Source organism: Triticum urartu, chromosome 6A, assembly GCF_056163025.1.
Source record: "Triticum urartu cultivar PI428250 chromosome 6A, HENAU_Tu73, whole genome shotgun sequence".
NCBI classification, from domain to species: Eukaryota; Viridiplantae; Streptophyta; class Magnoliopsida; order Poales; family Poaceae; genus Triticum; species Triticum urartu.
In genome coordinates this window covers 359,151,046-359,177,070 of record NC_141878.1, presented here as the reverse complement: position 1 = coordinate 359,177,070, position 26,025 = coordinate 359,151,046, and positions in this window count along the sequence as shown.

The following is a 26,025-nucleotide window of genomic DNA, read 5'->3' as shown; positions in this document are numbered from 1 at the left end:
AGCTTCTAACTTGCTTGACAGTCTTTGGAGGGGTCCAGTCAAGAATAGCCTGAACGTGCTCTAGGTTGACGGCAATACCATCCTTGGAGATGACATGACCAAGGTAGGTGACTTCGGGTAACCAAAATTCGCACTTGGAATACTTGGCATAAAGTTGATGCTCTTGAAGCTTCTCTAGAACAAGTCGAAGATGTTCAACATGTTCTTCTTTGTTCTTCGAATATACCAGAATATCATCCAGATAGACTATGACGAACTTGTCAAGGTAATCCATGAATATGTAGTTCATCAGACGGGAGAATGTGGCTGGAGCATTGGTCAAGCCAAAAGACATGACACTATACTTGTAAGAACCATAACGAGTCACGAATGCGGCCTTTGGAATATCCTCTTCACGAACACGGATCTGGTGGTAACCTAACCTCAAGTCGAGTTCAGAGAATATCGATGAACCAGCCAGTTGATCATACAGATCATTGATCCGAGGAAGGGGATATTTGTTCTGAACTGTAGCTTGGTTGATAGGACGATAGTCTTGGACCAAACGATTCGTTCCATCCTTCTTCTTCACAAAGAGAGAAGGTGCTCCCCAAGCTGAGGAACTAGGACGAATGAAACCACTTCGAAGAGATTTGTCGATTTCCTCCTTAAGTTCAAGGAGTTCATGAGGCGGCATCTTGTAGGGTCATTTGGCGATAGGAACGGTGCCTGGTTTCAAGTCAATGACGAACTCGGCAGCCCAAGCAGGGGGTATTCCTGGAAGTTCTTCTGGAAAGACGTCTAGGAAGTCGTGAACAACTGGAATCCTTTAAATTCCCTCAAGAGGTGCTGAGTTCAACGCATTCAAGAGATAAAGTCGTGCTTCAGCATTTTGAACAATCTGAGCATGGTAGCTTACTATCTCATCAGAAGGATATAGGAGATGAACGACTTTGGTGGCACAAACTATAGATGCGGTATGTGCTTTCAACCATTTCATTCCCAGAATGAGGTCAATGTTGGAAGACTCCAGAATAATGGGAGAAACATGAAATTCCAACCCTTCAATTTCAGCGGGGACGTCGCGACCAATCATGGTAGTTCGACACTGACCTGCAAGGGTGCGTACCACTATCAGAGTGTTCATGGGCTCGCATCGGATGTCGTGTGTGTAAGAAAAAATTTCTGACATGAATGAATGCGATGCTCCTGAATCGAATAAAATAGAAGCCGGTACTGAATTTATGAGAAGAGTACCCATCACAGTGGCGGGCTGGTCTTGAGCTTCATTCAGATCAACATGATTAGTCTGACCACGACCATAAGGTCTGGCATTGTTGTTATGGGGCTGATTGTTACGACGAGTTGAAGGCAGAGCCAGCTGGTTCCTTTTCTGATTGCACTCTTTGGCAAGGTGACCTGGATGGCCACATCTGAAGCATAGACCATCATTGGGATTGGTAGCAGGAGCTTGGGGTGGTACAACTCGAAGAGGTTGCCTCTGCGGTGGAGGAGGCAGATGAGGTGCGGCATAGGACTATCTTGGTGCAAGTGCAGCTGGACGATACATGCTGTGGGGAATCCATATCCGACGCTTCTGCGCTGACGGGCCCGAAGATGAGCCAGCGTCACGGCTGCGCCTGAGGGATCCCCGATGTTCCTGAAGACCAGTCTCAACCTGAATAGCCTTGTTCACCAAGGTGGCAAAGTCGGCAAAGTCGTGAACGAGCAATGCTAGCTTGATATCAGGGTGAAGTCCATCACGGAACTTTTCTTGCCTACGAGCATTAGTTGCAATGTCTTCTTCAGCATAACGAGACAAGTCCAGAAATTCCCGCTGATAAGCATCTACGATATTGTTGCCTTGGGTGAGGTTGCAGAACTCTCGCTTCTTCCTGTCCATGATTCCCTAAGGAATGAAGCGGGCACGGAAGGCGGCATGGAAATCCGGCCAAGTGATGACCGTTCCAGTAGGCAGGGTACGCCTGTGGCTGTCCCACCATTGAGCAGTGGGACCCTTCATAAAGAATGATGCAAAGGTGACATAGCTAGCAAGGGCCACACTAGCAGACTCCATTTCATACGTGATGTCGCGGAACCAGTCATCAGCATCATGGGGTTGAGTTGAGCTACAGTAAATAGTTGGGTTGAGGCGCATGAAGTCCTGTAGAGTTACTGGGGTTGGTTGCTGATTCATGTTGGGGCGAGGAAACTGAGCCATCATTCCTTCCATGAATTGGCGATTCAGCTCAAACTGTTGCATCATTCCGGCCATGAATTCAGGCGGTGGTGGAGCGTTGCCACCATGCCCACGACCAGCAGGTCTAACCATCCTGCTAACATGTAACAAGGGTAGTTCAGCATCGAGCATTTGTAAAGACAAAGGATCATGCATGATGAAACATGCATAATGAAAGAGGTAGGATGGATACCACATAGTAGTCAACACGATAGTGTGTGTACTATTCAGAATACTATTCTAAGGAATAACTATGGCTTATCCAACTTTGGGGTGAATGTGGTCACGGGATCCTAATGTTAGGGTTAGTAAATTCGTTTAACCCGAATGGAAGAGAGATTAGAGTCCCAGAGTATAGACAAGGAGTAAAAGATCCTAATACCACCCAATGGCGACGTGGGCCCGTAAGACACACAGCCAATGTTAGTAAAAGTTTTTCAGTGACTAGACTCAACTTCGGCCAAGGAGTTGGAAAGGGGGCTACCTACAGGAAGTCGATTCTGATACCAACTTGTGACGCCCCCAATTTGACCGTACACTAATCATACACGCAAATGTGTACGATCAAGATCAAGGACTCATGGGAAGATATCACAACACAACTCTAGACACAAATTAAAATAATACAAGCTTTATATTACAAGTCAGGGGCCTCGAGGGCTCAAATACATAAGCTCGAATACACAAGACTCAGCGAAAGCAACAATATCTGAGTACAGACATAAGTTAAAAAAGTTTGCCTTAAGAAGGCCAGCACAAAAGCATCTACGATCGAAAAAGCAAGGCCTCCTACCTGGGAGCCTCCTAACTACTCCAGATCGTCAGCGGCCATCATGTAGTAGTAGGCACCCTTGGGGTAGTAGTAATCATCAGTGGAGTTGTCTGACTCCTAGGATCCGTCATCTGGTCGCAACAATTGGGTATGGGGGAAAAAGAGGCAGCAAAGCAACCGTAAGTACTCATCCAAAGTACTCGCAAGACTTATATCAGATCTAAACTAAGTATGCATCTGTATCAAACGAATGGATTTTATCTGTGGACTAAACTGCAGAATGCCAGAAGAGAAGGGGAAAGCCTAGCCTATCAAAGACTAGCATCTTCAAGCATCTTGCAGCATATAGAAGAGTACAGATCAACATAATGTAAATTAGTAGTAGTGTTATCAACCTCGGCCAGAGATCCTTTCTCGACTCCTACTACCTCTTCAGCACTGCGTTGGTTTTCCCCGAACAGGAAGGGATGATGCAGCAAAGTAGCGTAAGTATTTCCATCAGTTTTTGAGAACCAATGTATCAATCCAGTAGGAGGCTACGCGCGAGTCCCTTGTACCTGCACAAAACAAATAAATCCTCGCAACCAACGCAAATAGGGGTTGTTAATCCCTATAAGGCCACTTACGAGAGTGAGATTTGATAGATATCATAAGATAATATTTTTGGTATTTTTGTGATAAAGATGCAAAGTAAAATAAAGGCAAAGTAAATAGCAAAGGAAATAACTAAGTAGTAGGAGATCAATATGATAAAGATAGACCCGGGGGCCATAGGTTTCACTAGTGGCTTCTCTCGAGAGCATAACTATTCTACGGTGGGTGAACAAATTACTATTGAGTAATTGACAGAATTGAGCATAGTTATGAGAATATCTAGGTATGATCATGTATATAGGCATCACGTCCGAGACAAGTAGACCGACTCCTGCCTGCATCTACTACTATTACTCCACTCATCGACCGCTATCCAGCATGCATCTAGAGTATTAAGTTAAAAACAGAGTAACGCCTTAAGCAAGATGACATGATGTAGAGGGATAGACTCATGCAATATGAAGAAAACCCCATCTTGTTATCCTCGATGGCAACAATACAATACGTGCCTTTCTTCCCCTACTGTCACTGGGAAAGGACACCGCAAGATTGAACCCAAAGCTAAGCACTTCTCCCATTGCAAGAAAGATCAATCTAGTAGGCCAAACCAAACTCATAATTCGAAGAGACTTGCAAAGATAACCAATCGTACATAAAAGAATTCAGAGAAGATTCAAATATTGTTCATAGATAGACTTGATCATAAACCCACAATTCATCGGTCTCAACAAACACACCGCAAAAAGAAGATTACATCGAATAGTTCTCCACAAGAGAGGGGGAGAACATTGTATTGAGATCCAAAAAGAGAGAAGAAGCCATCTAACTACTAACTATGGACCCGTAGGTCTGAGGTAAACTACTCACACTTCATCGGAGGGGCTATGGTGTTGATGTAGAAGCCCTCCGTGATCGATGCCCCCTCTGGCGGAGCTCTGGAACAGGCCCCAAGATGGGATCTCGTGGATACAGAAAGTTACGGCAGTGGAATCAGGGTTTTGGCTCCGTATCTGATCGTTTGGGGGTACGTGGATATATATAGGAGGAAGGAGTACGTCGGTGGAGCAACAGGGGGCCCATGAGGGTGGAGGGCGCGCCTGGGGTAGGCAGGTGCACCCCCTACCTCGTGGCCTCCTCTTTTCTTTCTTGACGTAGGGTCCAAGTCTCCCGGGTCTTGTTCGTTGAGAAAATCACATTCCCGAAGGTTTCATTCCGTTTGGACTCCGTTTGATATTCCTTTTCTTCAAAACCCTAAAACACGCAAAAAACAGCAATTCTGGGCTGGGCCTCCAGTTAATAGGTTAGTCACAAAAATAATATAAAAGTGGATAATAAAGCCCAATAATGTCCAAAATAGTAGATAATATAGCATGGAGCAATCAAAAATTATAGATACGTTGGAGACGTATCAAGCATCCCCAAGCTTAATTCATGCTCGTCCTCGAGTAGGTAAATGATAAAAATAGAATTTTTGATGCGGAGTGCTACTTGGCATAATTTTAATGTAATTCTTCTTAATTTTGGTATGAATATTCAGATCCGAAAGATTGAAGATAAAAGTTCATATTGACATAAAAATAATAATACTTCAAGCATACTAACTAAGCAATTATGTCTTCTCAAAATAACATGGCCAAAGAAAGTTCATCCCTACAAAATCATATAGTTTAGTCATGTTTCATTTTTGTCACACAAGAATGCTCTCATCATGCACAACCCCGATGACAAGCCAAGCAATTGTTTCATACTTTAGTAATCTCAAACCTATAAACTTTCACGCAGTATATGAGCGTGAGTCATGGACATAGCACTATGGGTGGAATAGAATATAATGAGGGGGGTTATGTGGAGAAGGCAAAAAAGGAGAAAGTCTCACATCAACGAGGCTAATCAATGGGCTATGGAGATGCCCACTGATTGATGTTAATGCAAGGAGTAGGGATTGCCATGTGTCAGTGTACTAGAGTAGGGGTACCCTAGTATCCCGAACTTGTGCACGGGCAGTTGCAGCATCCTGCGGCAAGGCTTGCCGGGTGACCGCCAAGGTCCTCCGTGGTTCCTTTGGAGCCATTCAAGAACAAAGTATCCAAGCCAAGGAGACAAGACCCCGGCAAGAGGAGCTTGCCGTGAAGACCAACCAAGGCATCTCAAGACCCCGGCAAGAGGAGCTTGCCGGGAAGGCCACCCAAGGCATCTCAAGGAACTTGCCGCGACGCGCCGCGCGTCCCGGCAAGGCCCGGTGAGCGACAAGCTCCCGGACGCGACAAGACAACGACCGCGGCAAGGCGCTTGCCGCGACAAGCCACCACTCTGTGCCCGCGCTCCAGCACATCCACCAACGTGTCGCTCTGGGACCCTTCCAGGCGTGCGTGGCGGGAGGCTGTGCAGCCAGCGGTGCGCGGTGGCAAGCGGCGCTGACAAGTTTGCCATCGTGGCGAGCGGTGGCGTCCTTGACGGTCCCTTTTGCACTGTTTAGGCGACACAGACGGGCATTTAATGCCCTTGTCCCCTGCCGTCAGGGTTAGGTATGATACACTGTAACAGGTAGCTGTACCTACCGCAGCACCTTTCCATTTTTACCCTTGTCTACGTTGCCACCTGTCGGTGACCCCTTGAGCATATAAAAGGAGGCCCATGCGCAACGTAGAGGGGGGAGCTAGTTCAGAGAACACTCACGCTCGGTCTTGTTAGCTGCTGGTGTGTACTGTAGCACTCCGCACTCCTGAACCTGGGTAAATTGCTCGTGTGTTTCACCTCGATCCACTCTTCGTGTGACCTCCGCCCCCGCCGAACCGAAAGGGACCCGGTCTGCCGGTCCCATAGGTGCTCGTGGATCAGTACCCCGGCATCTTTGGCGCGCCAGGTAGGGGGCGTCAAGGTTGTGTGAACCAGATCCGGCGTTCACGCGAGCTAGATCTTCATCATCTTCATCAACATGCCGCCGAAGAAGAAGGTTTCGGAAGCGGCTGCTCCGTCGGCGCCGAACCCACCACCGCCGGAGCAAACGGCTGATGGGGCAGGCGCCGGCAGAAGAACGGGCGTCGACGAGGGAGCTCACGGTGCTGCCAGGTCCAAGGACAAGGCTGCGGTGCCCATCGGCGGCGTAGCCGGCTCCCACAACGACCGGGCGCACTCCAAGACCTCGGCGTCCGTACATGCACCGTGCCCATCTCAGGAGGCGCGGGACCGGCAGCGTCATGGTGCTCACAGTACCATGCGCTTGCTGGACCAAGATCGAGCTGGTGGATCTCGAAGTGCTCAAGACCACCATGCACGCCAACCTGCTGGCGCGAGCGAGACACGGTCGCCTGGACGGGATACTGCTCCTTCTAACATAGTTAGAAGTCCGAGCATATCCCGCTCCTCGCACCGTTCGCCACCACCACCCGCCACTGCAGCAGAAGCTTTGGCGCGAGCTCAACTGCTCCTGGACTACCCTCCAACGGCAGACAAGATCGACGACTGGAGGGCCACCATTCAAAGTCTCATCGGCTTCGCTAACGGCGACACTCAACGGCAGCCGAGCACGTCGCAGCCGCAGCCAGTCAGCCAGGCACGAGCCGGTGGCGACAAGACCGGTGGGGGTGCAACCTCTGTGCACTCTCCACCCCGAAGGCCAAGATCACCGACTCGCCGGATCCACCTCGACAGCGACTCCACCGCGTCATCAGATCCATGAGCTCGCCGCGATCAGCGCCAAGTTCTTCACGAACAACAGCAAGAAGACGCTCGTACTCGCATCCAGTGCCGAAGAGAAGCGCGACGTCAATCAGACCAGCGCGCTGGGCCCTCTGTCGACATGCATGCGCCAGGGGAACCAGGCGACTTGCCGTACGTGGTAGGTTGCGAAGAATTTGGAGAGATCATATGCGTTCTCAGACATTTTTGCAAAAAGAACAAGTTTGAGGAATTTGACCAGATGAGTCTTGAGGAATTTCACTAAGCGTTCTTTGACTTAGGTTCCAGAGTTGTACAGATTTGAAAATCCACATAGTTGAGGAATCTTGAAGAAAAATGTTGCTTAGGGAAACAAATCAAGAGTAGATGATATGTGAGGTGTTTTAGTGTGTGAAGATTTGAAGAATAAACACCTTTTGAAGATTTGTAGAAAACATCAGAATCAACAAGGGCAGTAAAAGTAACTTTTAATTACCCTTGACAAAGAACACGGTGAACTGTGAGGAGTAGATTTAGAAGCTCGTCAGTTCGGATCTTCCACGCCCTAAGTTGGCATAGGAAGACAGCTACGGCAGCGGCGGAGTGAAGAAATCTGCAATCGGCGCGAGTACGACGGCGACGAGGTCGAGGCAGTGAAGCTCTTCCTCACCGGCGATGATGGAAGTAGAGGCGGCGCTAGGGTTTGAGAGCTCGAGCGAGGGAGTGAGGTCGAGCGGAGTAAAAACAAATTAAGGAAGGGAGGGGGTATTTATAGCCGAAGTGAAAAACTGCTCGCCCAAGGAAATTGGACGAACGTGCCCCTGACCCTTCCCATTCGCTCGACATGTGTCACCCACGTACTGAGAGGTGACGATCGTGTGCAATCGTGGGTGAATAGGATAAGATATATCATGGAAAGTGGAACAGTTTGAGCAGCAAAAGCTGAAAATTCAGATAAGATAAGTTTAAAGTTTCGTTCGCAAATTCTTCGGCTGACAAGGACACAGTGAAGATTTTGAACGAGTTTCAAATAGAACGCACATGAAGAATTTGTGAATAGACTTGGTTGAGTTTAGCATAGAGGGGGAAGGGTCCGATCACATTCACTTAGCAGAACAAGCAACTTGAAGAAATAGCAATAAGTGAATGCTGTAGAGGACATAAACTCATATATATATATATATATATATCTATATTTCCAATGAATAACAACAAATGGAAAGAGTGAAGATATTGCAAAGTTGAAGAAAATGAACAACTGAGGAATTTCTAAACTGAGGAAAAACTCAAATTGAAGATTTTCAACTTTTGGTGGTGGCATGACCCACCGTATAAGAATGATGATTTCAGACACCGCGTACAATTGTCGTAGGGTTCTGTGAATCAAATTCTTCATTAATTTCTTCACACTTAGAGGGTTAGTCTTCATTGATTGAAGAAAAACGTTACTTCGTGTGTTGCACATCTAAGTCATCAATTTTGCATAAGTGTTAGGATGTGTGTTCTTTTCATAGGACATTTGAAGATTCTAAGATATTTAGCTCACACCTCAACTTGATAAAACTCTTCTCATCCAAGGGCTTTGTGAAGATATCGGCTAGCTGTTCTTCAGTCTTCACATGCTCAATAGAGATGTCGCCCTTCAACACATGATCACGAAGAAAATGATGACGAATCTGAATGTGCTTTGTCTTCGAGTGCTTAACAGGGTTATGAGCAATCTTGATGGCACTCTCATTGTCACAGTAGAGAGGCACATTCTTCATGTTGATGCCGTAGTCCTTGAGGGTTTGTGAGGGAGTCCCGCCTCGGACTATGACGATACAAGATTATTTTTCTCCTGCCTGACCCGCGTAAGCACGCGCTCGCCAGCATTTAGCTGATGATAGCACGTTGCGCATCCTCCGGCACGACCTCCGGATTCACTCCGGAGTCATCTGCAACATCTATTGTTAGATTTGCATGCATGCCGCATACTATCTGGTACCTGTCATTCTTTGCAATGGAAAAAAGTGTTACCAGAGGGAGCCTTCTCGGACTCCTTCAATGCGGCCACCACGGCCCGTAGCTGGGCTTTGCACTCTTCCAGCTCTTGAGACAATTGGGTATTCTTCTCTGTAAGAACCTGCACAAATAATGATCCTTAAATCAGTTGTGTCAACTGTTTCAAGTCTCAGGGACTACTGACATATATAATCGTCAGATTTTCTTACCCGTATATCCTTTACATACTAGTCCGTGGCTCTGGCAAGACCGTTTTGAGCAGCACGGATGTACGTGTCTCCTGAGTTGAAGGCATCGAACGCCTCTTGGGAGAAACAAGCGTCACGGAGTACGGCCCGACGACGCTTGTGATTCATGGCGCTCTCCACTTTGGAATTTGTAGCGTATAGTCTATCTGCATCCTCTGTAGGAGGAGCATCCGGCGTTCGCCCCGTGTTAGCTTCCGCCTCTATGTTCAGCCCTGCAGCCCGACTGGTGGAGGCGTGATCGGCAACCTCTCCGGATATAGTCCGGTGAGCGTTTTTCCTACCAGGAAACATGGATGCCATTATATTTTGAGAAGGACGACAACCACGGAGCGAGGTTCTGTATCATACCTCTGCGCCAATGTCTCAGTCCTGACCGCCTTCCTTTTTGGCCTAGCCGGCTTCGGTGTCCCTCGTTGGTGAGTCACTGCGGGTTCGGCATGGCGTCCCGAGGGCCTTCCCTGTAAAACACCATATGTGTACGGTAGGTGAAGTGCATAAAAGGGGATCCTTCTCAGAAGTTGGGACTCCGGTTTTTCTTACATGCAATGCAGGGAGTAGCCCAGGATAGTCGGCTATGATGGCAACCATGGCATCACCGTAGCTCAATTGATAGAATGTCCTGTCAATCAGCTCCACAAATATGTCCGGATCCTCTTCGAGTCCGGGATCGAGGGCCCGGTCAGGGTCCTCTGGTTGTGGAGGTGTGCTGTTGACCTCCCTTATAGCTTTTCATAGTTCCTGCCATGAAACGGCAAGGTGAGTATTTATGACGAAGAATGCAGGAAGGTTGGAAGTAAAAAGTGACAGCTCACCCAGCTTGGAGGGTTGTACATGGAGAATCCATCCCGTGGCTTAATACAGATGAACTCCTCTTCCTCTCCCTTGAACAACTCGGAATTTTTTTTGCTAGGGCAGCAGCGGAGTCCGGTCCCTTACACCCGCAGCGGGTGGCATCATCTTCCCCGTTAAAGCGCCACATGGGGTGCCCTCGATATTGAAGTGGTTGCACCCCCCGCATTATACATATTGACATAACCTCGATTATTGTCAATCCTGATTGAGCCAGCACTTTTATCCGGCCCATCAGGTAAAGGACTTCTCTGTTATCTTCCTCCTGAGGGCTCCGTGGGCACCAGCTTCGGCGTTTCTTCAAAGGGGCATTGTCAAACTCGGGAATACCCCTCCGAATAGGATCTGGAAGGGGGACGTCCTCCATGTAAAACCACTCCGAAGGCCAGTCTTCGAACATCTTCTTCCGGGTACCAGACAGGTATCCGGTCCCGGTGATGCGCCATATTTTGGCTCCGCCCACTTGATATATTTACCCCTCCTGTGTATGGGGCACAAGGCAGAATAGCCTCTTCCACAGCTCGAAATGAGCTTCGCAGCCCAGAAACAGCTCACAAAGGGTAACATAACCAGCGATGTGTAATATGGAAGCAGGGGTGAAATTATGCAACTGGAGGCCATAAAACTCCAGGAGCCCGTGGAGGAACGGATGGATTGGAAATCCTAGTCCCCTTAGTAAGGGACAAGGCATACCCGCTCCCCCTTGGAGGGACTGGGGAAGCTCTCCGCTTGCTCCCCGCCATTATAGGTGGCGAGCCCGGCTCGAACGGGGGCCATATATGCTGGAGGGAGAAATCCCTGGGTCTGTAACTCTACTAATTGGTTGTGCGAGATGGAACACTTCTCCCAATCACCGGGTTTAGGGCTACAGGGGCAGGAGGAGGAGCTGCGATGGCCGGCCATGTTGGAATGGATTTTTCCGAGCGCGCTCTGATGGATACTTGCCGTGGGAGGATGGTGTGGTTTGGATCTAAGAATCCCCGTCCCTTTAATAGACAGTTTACTTACATGGCTAGGGTGGCGAATGTAAAAATGCCCTGGCTCCTCGCATTCGCTCGACACGTGGAAGATAGCCCTTATTGGGCGCAGAAGCCAAGAGGTGCAACATTTATGTGGAGCTAGACACTACTCAGCAGATATTCGGAATTTGGAGAAGAACCCGCCTTGCAATGCCGAAGACAATCTGCGCACCGGACTCATCGTCATTGAAGCCTCGTTCGGGGGCTACTGAGGGAGTCCTGGATTAGGGGGTCTCCGGACAGCCGGACTATATCCTTTGGCTGGACTGCTGAACTATGAAGATACAAGATTGAAGACTTCGTCCCGTGTCCAGATGGGACACTCCTTAGCGTGGAAGGCAAGCTTGGTGATACGGATGTGTAGATCTCCTCCCTTGTAACCGAATCTGTGTAACCCTAGCCCCCTTCGGTGTCTATATAAACCAGAGGGTTTAGTCCATAGGACAACAACAATCATACCATAGGCTAGCTTCTAGGGTTTAGCCTCTACGATCTCGTGGTAGAGTAACTCTTGTAATACTCATATCATCAAGATCAATCAAGCAGGACGTAGGGTATTACCTCCATCAAGAGGGCCCGAACCTGGGTAAACATCGTGTCCCCTGCCTCCTGTTACCATCCGCCTTAGACGCACAGTTCGGGACCCCCTACCCGAGATCCGCCGATTTTGACACCGACAGTTTGCTTCATCCACAGCAATTGAGCATAGCAAGAACCAGCAACAATGTACTCAGCTTCAGCAGTAGACAGTGATACACAGTTCTGTTTCTTCGAGGACCAACAGACCAAGGATCATCCGAGGAAATGGCATGTGCCTGATGTTAACTTGCGATCCACACGATCACTAGCATAGTCAGAGTCTGAATATCCAATGAGATCAAAAGCCGAGCCCTTGGGATACCATAATCCAAGTGTTGTTGTGTGAGCTAAATATCGAACAATATGCTTCATAGCCTTATGGTGTGATTCCTTCGGTGTAGCTTGAAATCGGGCACACATACAAATACTAAGCATAATATCAGGCCTAGATGCACATAAATACAATATAGAACCAATCATGGAGCGGTATACCTTTTGATCGAAGTCAATACCGTTTTCGGCAGTGCATAGATGGCCATTTGTGGGCATAGCGATTTTGACTCCTTTGCAATCTTGCATGCCGAATTTCCTCAGTACATCATTGAGGTATTTCTCCCGAGATATGAATATGCCATTGCGCTGTTGACGAATCTGAAGACCTAAGAAGAATTTCAATTCTCCCATCATATACATTTGATATTCTTCACTCATCATATAGGCAAATTCATCACTGTAACGTTGGTCAGTACAGCCGAAAATGATATCATCAACATATATTTGGCACACAAATAATTCACCATCATAAGATTTAGTGAAAAGAGTTGGGATCAAGTGAACCGGGTTTGAAGCCTTTCTTCATGAGGAATTCCTTCAAAGTATCATACCACGCCCGAGGGGCCTGCTTGAGGTAATAGAGGGCCTTATTGAGTCTAAAGACTTTGTCAGGATGCTTTGGATCTTCAAAACCTAGGGGTTGAGCAACATATACTTCTTCCTCAAGCTTACCATTGAGGAATGCACTTTTCACATCCATTTGATGTAAGATGATATCATGATGGTTAGCATAAGCAAGTAATATGCGAATAGCCTCAAGTCTACAAACAGATGCAAACTTTTCATCGAAATCAATTCCTTCAACCTGTGTGTATCCTTGAGCTACAAGTCGTGCCTTATTCCTCACCACAAGGCCATTTTCATCTTGCTTGTTGCGGTAGATCCACTTTGTGCCAATGATATTGTGCTTGCGAGGATCTGGATGTTTGACCAGTTCGCAAACGTTGTTGAGCTCAAATTGATGTAATTCCTCTTGCATAGCTTGAATCCACCCAGGCTCCAGAAATGATTCATCTACCTTAGTGGGCTTTGTGATAGAGACGAAAGAAAAGTGCCCACAAAAATTAGATAAATGTGAAGCTCTTGAGCGTGTGAGAGGACCTGGAATGTTGATGTCGCTGATGATTTTCTCAATCTGTACTTCATTTGCAACGCGGAGATGAGATGGTTTTTGTTGTGGAATTTGATCAGCCTTTTCTTCAGCACCATTTTCTTCAGGTGCATCGGCATGACATTCTTCATGTTCTGGAAAGACTTCTTCAGCAGATTCTTCGGTAGGAATGACATCCTCAGTAGCCTTGAACTTGATGGATTCCTCAGGAGGTATTTCATCTGTCACGGGAGGTAGGTGCTCTCTTTGCGAGCCATTAGTTTCATCGAACTGCACATCTACAGTTTCAACAACCTTGTGGTGATAGGTGTTGAAGACATTGTAGGTGTGCGAGTCCTTACCATAACCGAGCATAAAATCTTCATGTGCTTTCGGTGCAAATTTAGAACTGTGATGAGGATCTCTAATCCAGCATTTAGCACCGAAGACTTTGAAATAACTCACATTGGGTTTCTTATCTGTGAGGAGTTCATATGCAGTCTTCTTGAAGAATTTGTGAAAATATACCCTGTTGATGATGTGGCACGCAGTATCAATTGCCTCAGGCCGGAAGCGAGTAGGCGTCTTGTACTCATCAAGCATAGTGCAAGCCATCTCAACAAGTGTCCTATTCTTGCGCTCCATGATGCCATTCTGCTGAGGAGTATATGGAGCAGATAACTCACGAGTGATACCAAGTTCATCAAGATAGTCATCAAGACCAGTGTTCTTGAACTCAGTTCCATTGTCACTTCTGATGTGCTTGATCTTCACACCAAAGTTGGTTGAAGCCCTCGAGGAAAATTGTTTGAAGACTTCCTGCACTTCAGTTTTGTAAGTGATGATATGCACCCATGTATATCGAGAATAATCATCAACAATTACAAAGCCATATAAAGATGCAACATTAGTAAATGTGGCATAGTGAGTAGGGCCAAAGAGATCCATGTGAAGCAATTCAAATGGATGAGTGGTAGTCATGATGGTCTTTGTGGGATGCTTGGCCTTGGTCATCTTTTCAGCTTCACAAGGTCCACACAAATGGTCCTTGAGGAATTTCACACCCTCGATGCCAATGACATGCTTCTTCTTCGCGAGCGTGTGCAAGTTCCTCGTCCCAGCATGACCAAGTCGTCGATGCCATAGCCAGCCTTCTGAAGCTTTTGTAAGTAGACATGTAGCAGGTTGTGGTCCTGTAGAGAAATCAACAATATATAAATCTCCTCTCCTAAAGCCTTAGAAGACTTTGGAATTGTCAGCTTCCATGATCACAACACAACGATACTTGCCAAAGACAAACACCATATCAAGATCACAAAGCATTGAGACAGACATGAGGTTGAACCCTAAGGACTCGACAAGCATGACTTTGTCCATGTGTCGATCATTTGAGATTGCAACCTTACCTAGACCCAATACCTTCCTTTTTCCTTTATCAGCGTAGGTGATATGCTTCAGATGTGATGGGGATAAAGCAGAGTCCATCAATAAGCTCCTGTCACCAGTCATGTGATTTGTACATCGACTATCAAGGACCCACTCAGTGGCTTTGGGTTAACCATCATGCATATGAATTAGTGCAGCTTACGAACTCATATACTTCATCAATGAAGAATATGATATCAATTTCATCAGATCAATTTCATCAAGCAATGGAACAGATAAAGCAGTTTGAGGACATGAGAAATGAGAATTCATTTGTTCATGATTAGCTTGTGTCCTTTCAAGCATATTCAGGTCTCCAGCAAATTCTTCAGACGTTTAAGTTCGTCTGGAGACCGGACCCTGCATAAGAGATTAGTTCTTTTTCTTCACCACCCACATCTGAAGGGGTGGCAAAGAGTTCATCATTCTGTGAGATCCATAAGAGAAAGGTGGCATAGATGCCAATCCACTTTGTTTCACATAAGAGGGGTTAGGGTAAGCATAAGAGTAAGCAGAGAAATTCTTCGAGGACCTATGAACATAATGATTTGAATAATAATGCACATATCCATAATCCTTAGATCTTCCCTTCGAAACAGAAGGGTTAGCACGATGATGTTCATATGAGGACTTTGATCCTTTTGAGGAATTTTATCCACGTGAGGAATTTGTTCCGTATGAGGACTTGGATTCATATGAAGAATTTGGTCCATATGAAGAATTTGATATGGGGTTCCTGTTCTTCACAGGTGGTGTCATGATGACATTCACCTGAAGATTTTCAAGGCACCTTTTGGGAACCCAGATTTTCTTCATAGGAGGACCGTTCCTGCAGTTAGTGCCAACATATCTAGCAAATACTTCACCATTCTGTTTTTTTGAACAGTTTATAGTTGGAGTCAAATGACTCATCAGAAGAATATGAAGATTCACATGTAAAGCCAGATAAAGTAGATGGATCCACTGAAGGTCCCTTTGCAGCAACCCATGAGGTTTTGGGATACTGCTCAGGTTTCCAGTAGGTCCCACCAGCATTGAGTTTCCTCTCAAAGGCAATACCCTCTTTCCTAGGGTTCATGTTGAGGATCTGCTTTTTAAGCACATCACAAAGATCCTGATGCCCTTTGAGGCTTTTGTACATGCCTGTCATATACAATTCCTTTTGCCCTGCATCATTAGTGATACTAGCAATGTCCTTAGATGAGGAATTAGTGATAGCAGAGACAGTTGAAGAATTTTTAACATTAGAAGCATATGAGCATTCAGGTGAAGAATTAGCAGATTCATGTTCAATGCATTTCAAACATGGAGGAATAAATTCTTCCTGAGTAGCGCTGATTTGTTGAGCAAGTAATGAATCATGCTCCTTCTGAAGATCTTCATAAGTCACTCTTAACTGCTCAAGATCTTGCTTTCTTTGAAGAAATTCATAAGAAAGCTTCTCATGATCAGATAAGAGAGCGTTATGATGACCTTGAAGATTGTCAAACTTGGACTGAAGTCTCTGAAGATTTTCATTCAAAATTTTAGTGCGATCCATTTCATCACCCAACATATCATCGCTTTTGTCTAGCATATTTTGAACCTTTTCAAGAGCCTTTTGTTATTTCACAGCAATCTTAGCAAGTTTAGAATAACCAGGCTTGAGATTTTCATCAGATTCATCCTCACTTGATTCAGAGGAGGGATATTTGAGTACCTTTGCATTTTTTGCCATGAAGCAATAGGTGGGAGCGTAGTCATCATCGCTGTCGTCAGTGGTGTTGGAGAGGTCCTTTTCCTCAGAGTTTAAGATGGACTTGCTGACGAACGCGGTAGCGAGGGCTAGGCTCGCCACACTAGAGTATGACTCCTCAGATTCCTCCTCTTCCTCATTTTCCTCAGATTCAGCCTCAGAGTCCATTTCCTTGCCAATGAATGCCCGAGCCTTCTTGGAGCTGCTCTTCTTGTGAGATGAAGACCTTGAAGGTTTTGATGAAGAGGACTTTGAAGATTTATTCTTCTTCTTTGAATCATCAGAACTGTAATCCTTGTACTTCTTCTTCTTTGATTCCTTTTCCCACTGAGGACAATCTTGAATGTAGTGACCGGGTTTCTTGCATTTGTGACAGTGTCTCTTCTTGTAATCATGGGATGAGGAATCTGATCTTAAGTCACCACTTCTTGAGGTTTTTCCAAAACGACCACGTCTTGAGAACTTCTGGAATTTCCTCACGAGCATTGCTACCTCCTGGCTCAGTTCTTCAAGATCATCAAGGCTGCTACCAGAATCTTCACCTTCAGATTCAGACACTGCCTTGGCCTTCAGAGCTCGTGATCTGCCATAGCATGGTCCATAGAGATCTCTCTTCTTAGCAAGCTGAAACTCATGAGTGTTTAGCCTCTTGAGGATATCAGCGGGATCAAGTGACTTATAGTCTCCACGTTCTTGTATCATCAATGCCAAAGTATCAAATGAGGAATCAACTGATCTCAGCAATTTCTTCACCACCTCATGGTCGGTGATGTCAGTGGCACCAAGTGCTTGAAGCTCATTTGAGATGTCAGTGAGGCAATCGAAGGTTTGCTGAACATTTTCATTGTCGAGTCTTTTGAAGTGGTTGAAGAGATTGCAAAGAACGTCAACTCAAGAGTCACACTGTGTTGAGATTCCTTCATTGACCTTGGACAACCTATCCCAGATAAGCTTTGCTGTCTCCAAAGCACTCACTTTTCCATACTTCCCTTTGCTCAGATGGCCACATATGATGTTCTTTGCTTGAGAGTCGAGTTGCTAGAATCTCTTCACATCAGCAGCATTGATGGTAGGAGTGACAGAGGGAACACCATTTTCCACAACGTACCAGAGATCGTTGTCAATTGCCTCAAGATGCATGCGCATCTTATTCTTCCAGTAGGGGTAGTCCGTCCCATCGAAGGTAGGAAACCCAGCAGAAACCTTGATCATACCTGCGGTCGACATAACTAAAACTCCAGGTGGTTAAACCAAAATCACATAGAACAAGGGAGTACCTTGCTCTGATACCAATTGAAAGTGCGTTAAGTCGACTAGAGGGGGGTGAATAGGCGATTTTTATGAATTCTTCACTAAGGAATTTCAGGGTGAGGAAATTCCTAAGTGAAGAACTACTTGCAGCGGAATAAGTACTCAGATGCAAACATAACAGAACATAAGCATGGTCATCATGATGAAATGAAAACAAGCATAGAGTATAGAAAGCCTAAACACAGGATAAAACAGGATGAAGACAAACAGACTGAAGAAATTGAACTGAGGAAATTGAGAAAGTCTTCAGCCAAGGTCTTTGAATAGATATGAACAAGCACACAACACATAAATGAGGAAATGGAAGGGTTGAGGAAATAGAACCAGTTAGCTCGGTGAAGACAATGATTTGGTAGACCAGTTCCAACTGTTGTGACAGTTGTACGTCTGGTTAGGGCGGCTAGGTATTCAATCCTAAGGACACACAGTCCCGGACACCCAGTCCTGAACACGTAGTTTAGGACACTTAGTCCTCACCATATTCCCCTTGAGCTAAGGTCACACAGACCTCGCCCAATCACTCGTGGTAAGTCTTTAAGTGACTTCCAAACCTTCACAAAATCGGTCACTTGGCGATCCACAATTTCCTCTTGGATGCTCTAGACCATGACTCCTAACCGTCTGGAAGATGCACAGTCTTCAAAGGTAACAAGCGTTGGATCCATGCAAGATCAATCTCTTCAGTGATGCTCAATCACTTTGGGTTTGTAGGTGTTTGGGTTTGGGTTTTCCTCACTTGATGATTTTTGCTCAAAGTCCTCGGAGGATGGGATGCTCTCAAATGACAAGTGTCTATTTCTCTCGGAGCAGCCAACCAGCTAGTGGTTGTAGGGGCGGCTATTTATAGCCTAGGGAGCAGCCCGACATGATAAGACATAAATGCCCTTCAATGATATGACCGTTAGGTGGGAAGATATTTTGAGACAGCTGGCGCGTAGCACAGCAACGGTCGGAAATTTGACTATCAAATTCCTCAGGGCTATCATGTTCCTCACTTGTAGGCAATCCGCACTGGCGAATTCCTAACTCCTCAGTCAGAACAAATCCCTCAGAGAACAGAAGAACTTCGTCTCTGTCACTGAAGAAATTTGACTGAACTGCATGAGATTTCCAATGGCTTCACTCGAAGGAATTGGTAGGTGTAGTATTTTGAGTTGAGCATCACTTGGAAACTTTTCCTTAGTATTTCCTCGACCCCCTTTAACAGTACGGTGTTTCCTATGACTCAAGAAAGAGAAAATGAAACTATGAAAACAAAAGTCTTCATGCTTCATGTTCCTCGAATGAATACCAAGTCTTCACGGTCACACCAATTTCTTCACTTTCAAAGTCTTCAGAAAGTCTTCAAAAATCCAAAGTCTTCAGTCGAAGAACTTCATTTTTAGGGGTCGAATTTCTCTATAAATATCAAACTCCTCATAGACTTATAGACCTGTGTACACTCTTAAACGCATCAGTCCCTTAACCTATAAGTCTTCAATACACCAAAATCACTAAGGGGCACTAGATGCACTTACAATCTTTATTGCAATGGGAGAAGTGCTTAGCTTTGGGTTCAATCTTGCGGTGTCCTTTCCCAGTGACAGCAGGGGCAGCAAGGCACATATTGTATTGTTGCCATCAAGGATAAAAAGATGGGGTTTATATCATATTGCTTGAGTTTATGCCTCTACATCATGTCATGTTGCCTAATGTGTTACTCTGTTCTTATGAACTTAATACTCTAGATGCATGTTGGATAGCGGTCGATGTGTGGAGTAATAGTAGTAGATGCAGAATCATTTCGGTCTAATTGTCGCGGACATGATGCCTATATACATGATCATGCCTAGATATTCTCATAACTATGCGCTTTTCTATCAATTGCTCGACAGTAATTTGTTCACCCACTGTGGAATTTGCTATCTTGAGAGAAGCCACTAGTGAAACCTATGGCCCCCGGGTCTATCTTATTCTCCCGTCAACAAGCCATTTCTATCACCATTTATTTTGCAATCTTTATTTTCCAATCTACACAACAAAAATACCAAAAATATTTATCTTATTATCTTTATCAGATCTCACTTTCGTAAGTGACCGTGAAGGGATTGACAACCCCTTTATCGCATTGGTTGCAAGGTTCTTTTTTGTTTGTGCAGGTACGAGGGACTTGCGTGTAGTGTCCTACTAGATTGATATCTTGGTTCTTAAAAACTTAGGGAAATATTTATGCTACTTTGTTGCATCACCCTTTCCTCTTCAAGGGAAAACCAACGCACACTCAAGAGGTAGCAAGACGGATTTCTGGCACCGTTGCCGGGGAAATCTACGCACAAGTCAAGACATACCAAGTACCCATCACAAACTCTTATCCCTCGCATTACATTATTTGCCATTTGCCTCTCGTTTTCCTCTCCCCCACTTCACCCTTGCCGTTTTATTCGCCCTCTTTTTCGTTCGCCCTTTTTCCGTTCGTCTCCTTTTCGCTTGCCCTTTGTGTGTTCGTTCTAGTTTGTTTAGTTGCCATCATGCCTGAAACTGGGGAGGTTATCGTCGGAAAGGATAGTAGTAACGAAGGGGGAAACATTGATGCTTTTGATTATCCTCATGAAGAAACAACTATTTTGCTCACTAAAAAGTTTGGATCGGTTGTAGTAATATTATTGGAAAAGGAGTTATTTAGGATTTCTTTACTTGTGCCAGTGCTTTGCCCACCATGAGTGGGTCTATTCTTCATAAAACTAGTAGTCTTGCGGATGCTATATCTTTACTCGTGGTTGAACTTGAAAGACAATTTATCCATATGCATCCTTGCATACATAGGATTTTTCTAGAATTTTCTAATATTGAGCATTCTTCTATTAAGCGTGCAGCTACCATCTTTTTAGCTCATGAGTTCAGATTTATAATAAAAGAGGCCAATGAAATTTTTGCGCATTATAGGGTGGATGCCGGCCGTCCTCCCATAGAATCAATACTTTTTTATCAAGAGGCCATAATGCGCTTACGATCTTTAGATCATGTTGCTTTTAACAAAAACCTTAGAAAAAAGGTTCCTACCAATGTTCTTGTTGACAGGATCTCTGAACTTAATGATAATTTTGCTATCCAGAACAATGGGTTAGGTTTTTCCCTTGAACAAAGGCTCATGACTTTTTGTCAAAAGAATGCTTATAATGATGATTTTTGTCCCTTGATCTTGGGGATTTTTGTCCCATTAAATTTAGCCCTTTTGATTACTTTTGCTTGCCACAAAGAAAGCTTGCTACTGAATGTAGTGAGTATGAGATGAGTTTTCACAATTTACCTTATTGTTATCAAGGCAATACCTAGATCTATTCTTGTTTTTATGCCTAGCTAGGGGCGTTAAACGATAGCGCTTGTTGGGAGGCAACCCAATTTTATTTTTGTTTCTTGTTTTTTGTTCCTGTTTGGTAATAAATATTTCATCTAGCTTATCTTTAGATGTGTTTTTATGTTTTTAATTAGTGTTTGTGCCAAGTAGAACCTTTGGGAAAACTCGGGGGGAGTTTTTGCGATCTTGCTGTAAAAAACAGAAACTTTAGCGCTCATGAGATTTGCTGCCATTATTTACTGAAGAGTGCGATTAGGTTGATTCTATTTGCAGATGATTAATAGACAAATTCCTCACGTCCACCAATTTATTTCAGAAATTTTTGGGGTTACAGAAGTATTCGAAACCTACAGATTACTACAGACTGTTCTGTTTTTGACAGATTCTGTTTTTCGTGTGTTGTTTGCTTATTTTGAAGAATCTATGGCTAGTATCGGGGGGTATGAACCATAGAGAAGTTGTAATATAGTATGTTTAAAACCAATATAAATAAAGAATAAGTTCATTACAGTACCTTGAAGTGGTGGTTTGTTTTCTTATACTAACGGAGCTCATGAGATTTTCTGTTGAGTTTTGTGTTGTGAAGTTTTCAAGTATTAGGTAAAGATTTAATGGATTTTGGAACAAGGAGTGACAAGGGCCTAAGCTTGGGGATGACCAAGGCACCCCAAGGTAAAATTCAAGGACAAACAAAATCTTAAGCTTGGGGATGCCCCGGAAGGCATCCCCTCTTTCATCTTCGTCCAACGGTAACTCTACTTGAGGCTATATTTGTATTCACCACATGATATGTGTTTTGCTTGGAGCGTCTTGTATGATTTGAGTCTTTGTTTTTTAGTTTACCACAATCATCCTTGCTGTACACACCTTTTCGAGAGACACAAATGAATCGGAATTTATTAGAATACTCTATGTGCTTCAATTATATCTTTTGAGCTAGATAATTTTGCTCTAGTGCTTCACTTATATCTTTAAGAGCATGGTGGTGGTTTTATTTTGTAGAAATTATTGATCTCTAATGCTTCACTTATATTATTTTGAGAGTCTTTTAGAACAGCATGGTAATTTTCTTTGGTTATAAAATTAGTCCTAATATGATAGGCATCCAAGATGGGTATAATAAAAACTATCATAAAAAGTGCATTGAATACTATGAGAAGTTTGATACTTGATGATTGTTTTGAGATAAGAAGATGGTGATATTAGAGTCATGCTACTTGAGTAGTTGTGAATTTGAGAGATAATTTTGTTAAAGTTTGTGATTCCCGTAGGATGCACGTATGGTGAACCGTTATGTGATGAAGTCGGAGCATGATTTATTTATTGATTGTCTTACTTATGAGTGGCGGTCGGGGACGAGCGATGGTCTTTTCATACCAATCTATCCCCCTAGGAGCATGCCCGTATTACTTTGTTTCGATAACTAATAGATTTTTGCAATAAGTATGTGAGTTCTTCATGACTAATGTAGAGTCCATGGATTATCTGCACTCTCACCCTTCCACCATTGCTAGCCTCTCTAATACCGCGCACCTTTCGCCGTATCATACACCCACCATACACCTTCCTCAAAACAACCACCATACCTACATATTATGGCATTTCCATAGACATTACGAGATATATTTCCATGCAACTTACCACCATTCTGTTTGTTATGACACGTTTCATCATTGTCATATTGCTTTGCATGATCATGTAGTTGGCATCGTATCTGTGGCAAAGCCACCTTTATAATTCTCTCATACATGTCACTCTTGATTCATTGCATATCCTGGTACACCGCCGGAGGCATTCACATAGAGTCATATGTTGTTCTAGTATCAAGTTGTAATTTTTGAGTTGTAAGTAAATAAAAGTGTGATGATCATCATTATTAGAGCATTATCCCAAGTGAGGAAAGGATGATGGAGACTATGATTCCCCCACAAGTCAGGATGAGACTCCCGACGAAAAAAATAAAAAAGGAGAAAGAGGCCAAAAATAGAGAAGGCCCAAAAAAGAGAAAATGAGAGAAAAAGAGAGAAGGTACAATGTTACTATCCTTTTACCACACTTGTGCTTCAAAGTAGCACCATGATCTTCATGATAGAGAGTCTCCTATGTTGTCACTTTCATATACTAGTGGGAATTTTACATTATAGAACTTGGAATGTATATTCCAATGATGGGCTTCCTCAAAATTCCCTAGGTCTTCATGAGCAAGTGAGTTGGATGGACACCCACTTAGTTTCTTTTGTTGAGCTTTGAGGGAGTCCTGGATTAGGGGGTCTCCAGACAGCCGGACTATATCCTTTGGCCGGACTGTTGGACTATGAAGATACAAGATTGAAGACTTCGTCCCGTGTCCGGATGGGACTCTCCTTGGCGTGGAAGGCAAGCTAGGCAATACGGATATGTAGATCTCCTCCCTTGTAACCGACTCTGTGTAACCCTAGCCCCCTCCGGTGTCTATATAAACCGGAGGGTTTAGTCCGTAGGACAAGAGACAATCATACCATAGGCTAGCTTCTAGGGTTTAGCCTCTACAATCTCATGGTAGATCAACTCTTGTAATACTCATATCATCAAGAACAATCAAGCAGGACGTAGGGTATTACCTCCATCAAGAGGGCCCGAACCTGGGTAAACATCGTGTCCCCTACCTCCTGTTACCATCCGCCTTAGAGGCACACTTCGGGACCCCCTACCCGAGATCCGCCGGTTTTGACACCGACATTGGTGCTTTCATTGAGAGTTCCATTGTGTCGTCACCATAAGGCTTGATGGCTCTTTCGATCATCGGTAGCAATGCGGTCCAGGGTGAGGTTTTCCTCCCTAGACAGATCTTTGTATTCGGCGGCTTCGCACTGCGGGCCAACTCACTTGGCCATCAGGAGCAGATCGAGAGCTACACCCCTGGCCATCAGGTCAGATTTGGAAACTTAAACTACACTGCCGACATCCGCGGAGACTTGATCTTCGACGGATTCGAGCCCGTGTTAGGTGCGCTGCACAGTCATGACGAGCACGACGTAACTCTGCCATCGGACAGTGTTCGGGAGATCGCATCTGCAACTACTCTGGCTTTCAATCCGAAGCAAATCACGCCATCCAAGGACGGCGGGATAGACCCCGCCATGGAGGCCGCACTCTCAGTGGCGATGGAGCCGGATACTGACTTCACCCCTTACGAGAGTCGTGTCACCGAACCACTGGATTCATCTCCGGCCATGGACTCCGAGCCGCCTGCATCCGTGCCTATCAAATCCGACTGGGGGCCGATCATGGAGTTCACCTCCGCGGATATCTTTCAGCACTCGCCTTTCGGCGATGTGCTAAATTCATTAAGGTCTCTCTTCTTGTCAGGAGATCCTTGGCCGAACTATGTCCAGCTAGAATGGGATGCGGACGACGAAGAAATTTTCTGCCCACCCACCACCCACTTAGTAGCCACTGTCGACGACTTAACCGACATGCTCAACTTCGACTCCGAAGACATCGACGGCATGGATTAAGATGCAGGAGACGAACAGGAACCAGCGCCCACAGGGCGCCGGACAGCCACTTCATCACATCACATATACATGGTGGATACACCCAAAGAAGGCAATGGAGAAGAGACAGCGGAAGATGGCCCCTCCAAGAAGCAACCCAAGCGCCAACGTCAACGGCGCCGCTCTAAGTCCCGCCATAGCAAAAATAGCAATAACAGCGCAAGAGAAAATAACACTCCAGTCGACTTCAGAGGAAACAACGACCACATTGCCACGGCGGCAGAGCACGATGAAGCTGCAAGCGGCGAACATAGTACGGATTCGACGTCTGAACATGGAGACGTCGGGGATAAACCTCATCAAACCCCCTTTGGGGAAGAAAAAAGTCCGGACGAAGATGCACACATCATCCCGGAAACGCACTTGGAGCAAGAGAACCTTCGCAGAAGGCTTATTGCCATAGCAAGGAGTCTGAAGAAGTAGAAGCAAAGGCTTAAGGCCGCACAAAATACGCTCAACAGAAGGTGGAACAAAGTGCTCGACAACGAAGCAAAGTATGGTGGAAGTTACCACACAAAGAGCTATCCAAAGCGCAAGCTATTGTCTGAATTCGATGATGAGGCCTTAGAGCCCACACAACCGAAAAATGAAACGGCCAACCGGCCGGATCAACCACCTTATGACTGCGATAGAGCGGCTAACAAAGTCGCACATAAGTCAACACACGATCTACGTGAGGGCTTGTGCCAAAAATCCGGTACGAGATCCATTTATGGATCTAGGAAGCGCGCTCCGACACAAAATCAAAACCGGATACTACAACCATCCGAACGCCATGGCACATCCCAATAAAGGGGTGCCACACACCCCCTATGTTTTACCGATGAGGTGCTGGACCATGAATTCCCAGAAGGATTCAAACCAGTGAACATAGAGGCATACGACGGGACCACAGACCCTAGGGTCTGGATTGAGGACTTTATCCTCCATATCCATATGGCTCGTGGAGACGATCTCCATGCCATTAAATACTTTCCCCTCAATCCTAAAGGACCAGCTCGGCACTGGCTGAAAAGCCTCCCCGAAAACTCAATTGGAAGTTGGGAGGAGCTCGAGGACGCTTTTCGGGCTAATTTTCAAGGGACCTACGTCCAACCTCCGGATGCAGCCGATTTAAGTCATATAATTCAACAGTCCGGAGAGTCCGCCCGAAAGCTTTGGAACAGGTTTCCCACCAAGAAGAACCAAATCGTCGACTGTCCGGACGCCGAAGCCTTAGCAGCTTTCAAACACAGTGTCCGAGACGAATGGCTCGCCAGACAACTCGGCCAAGAAAAACCAAGAACAATGGCAGCCCTAACAAGCCTCATGACCCGCTTTT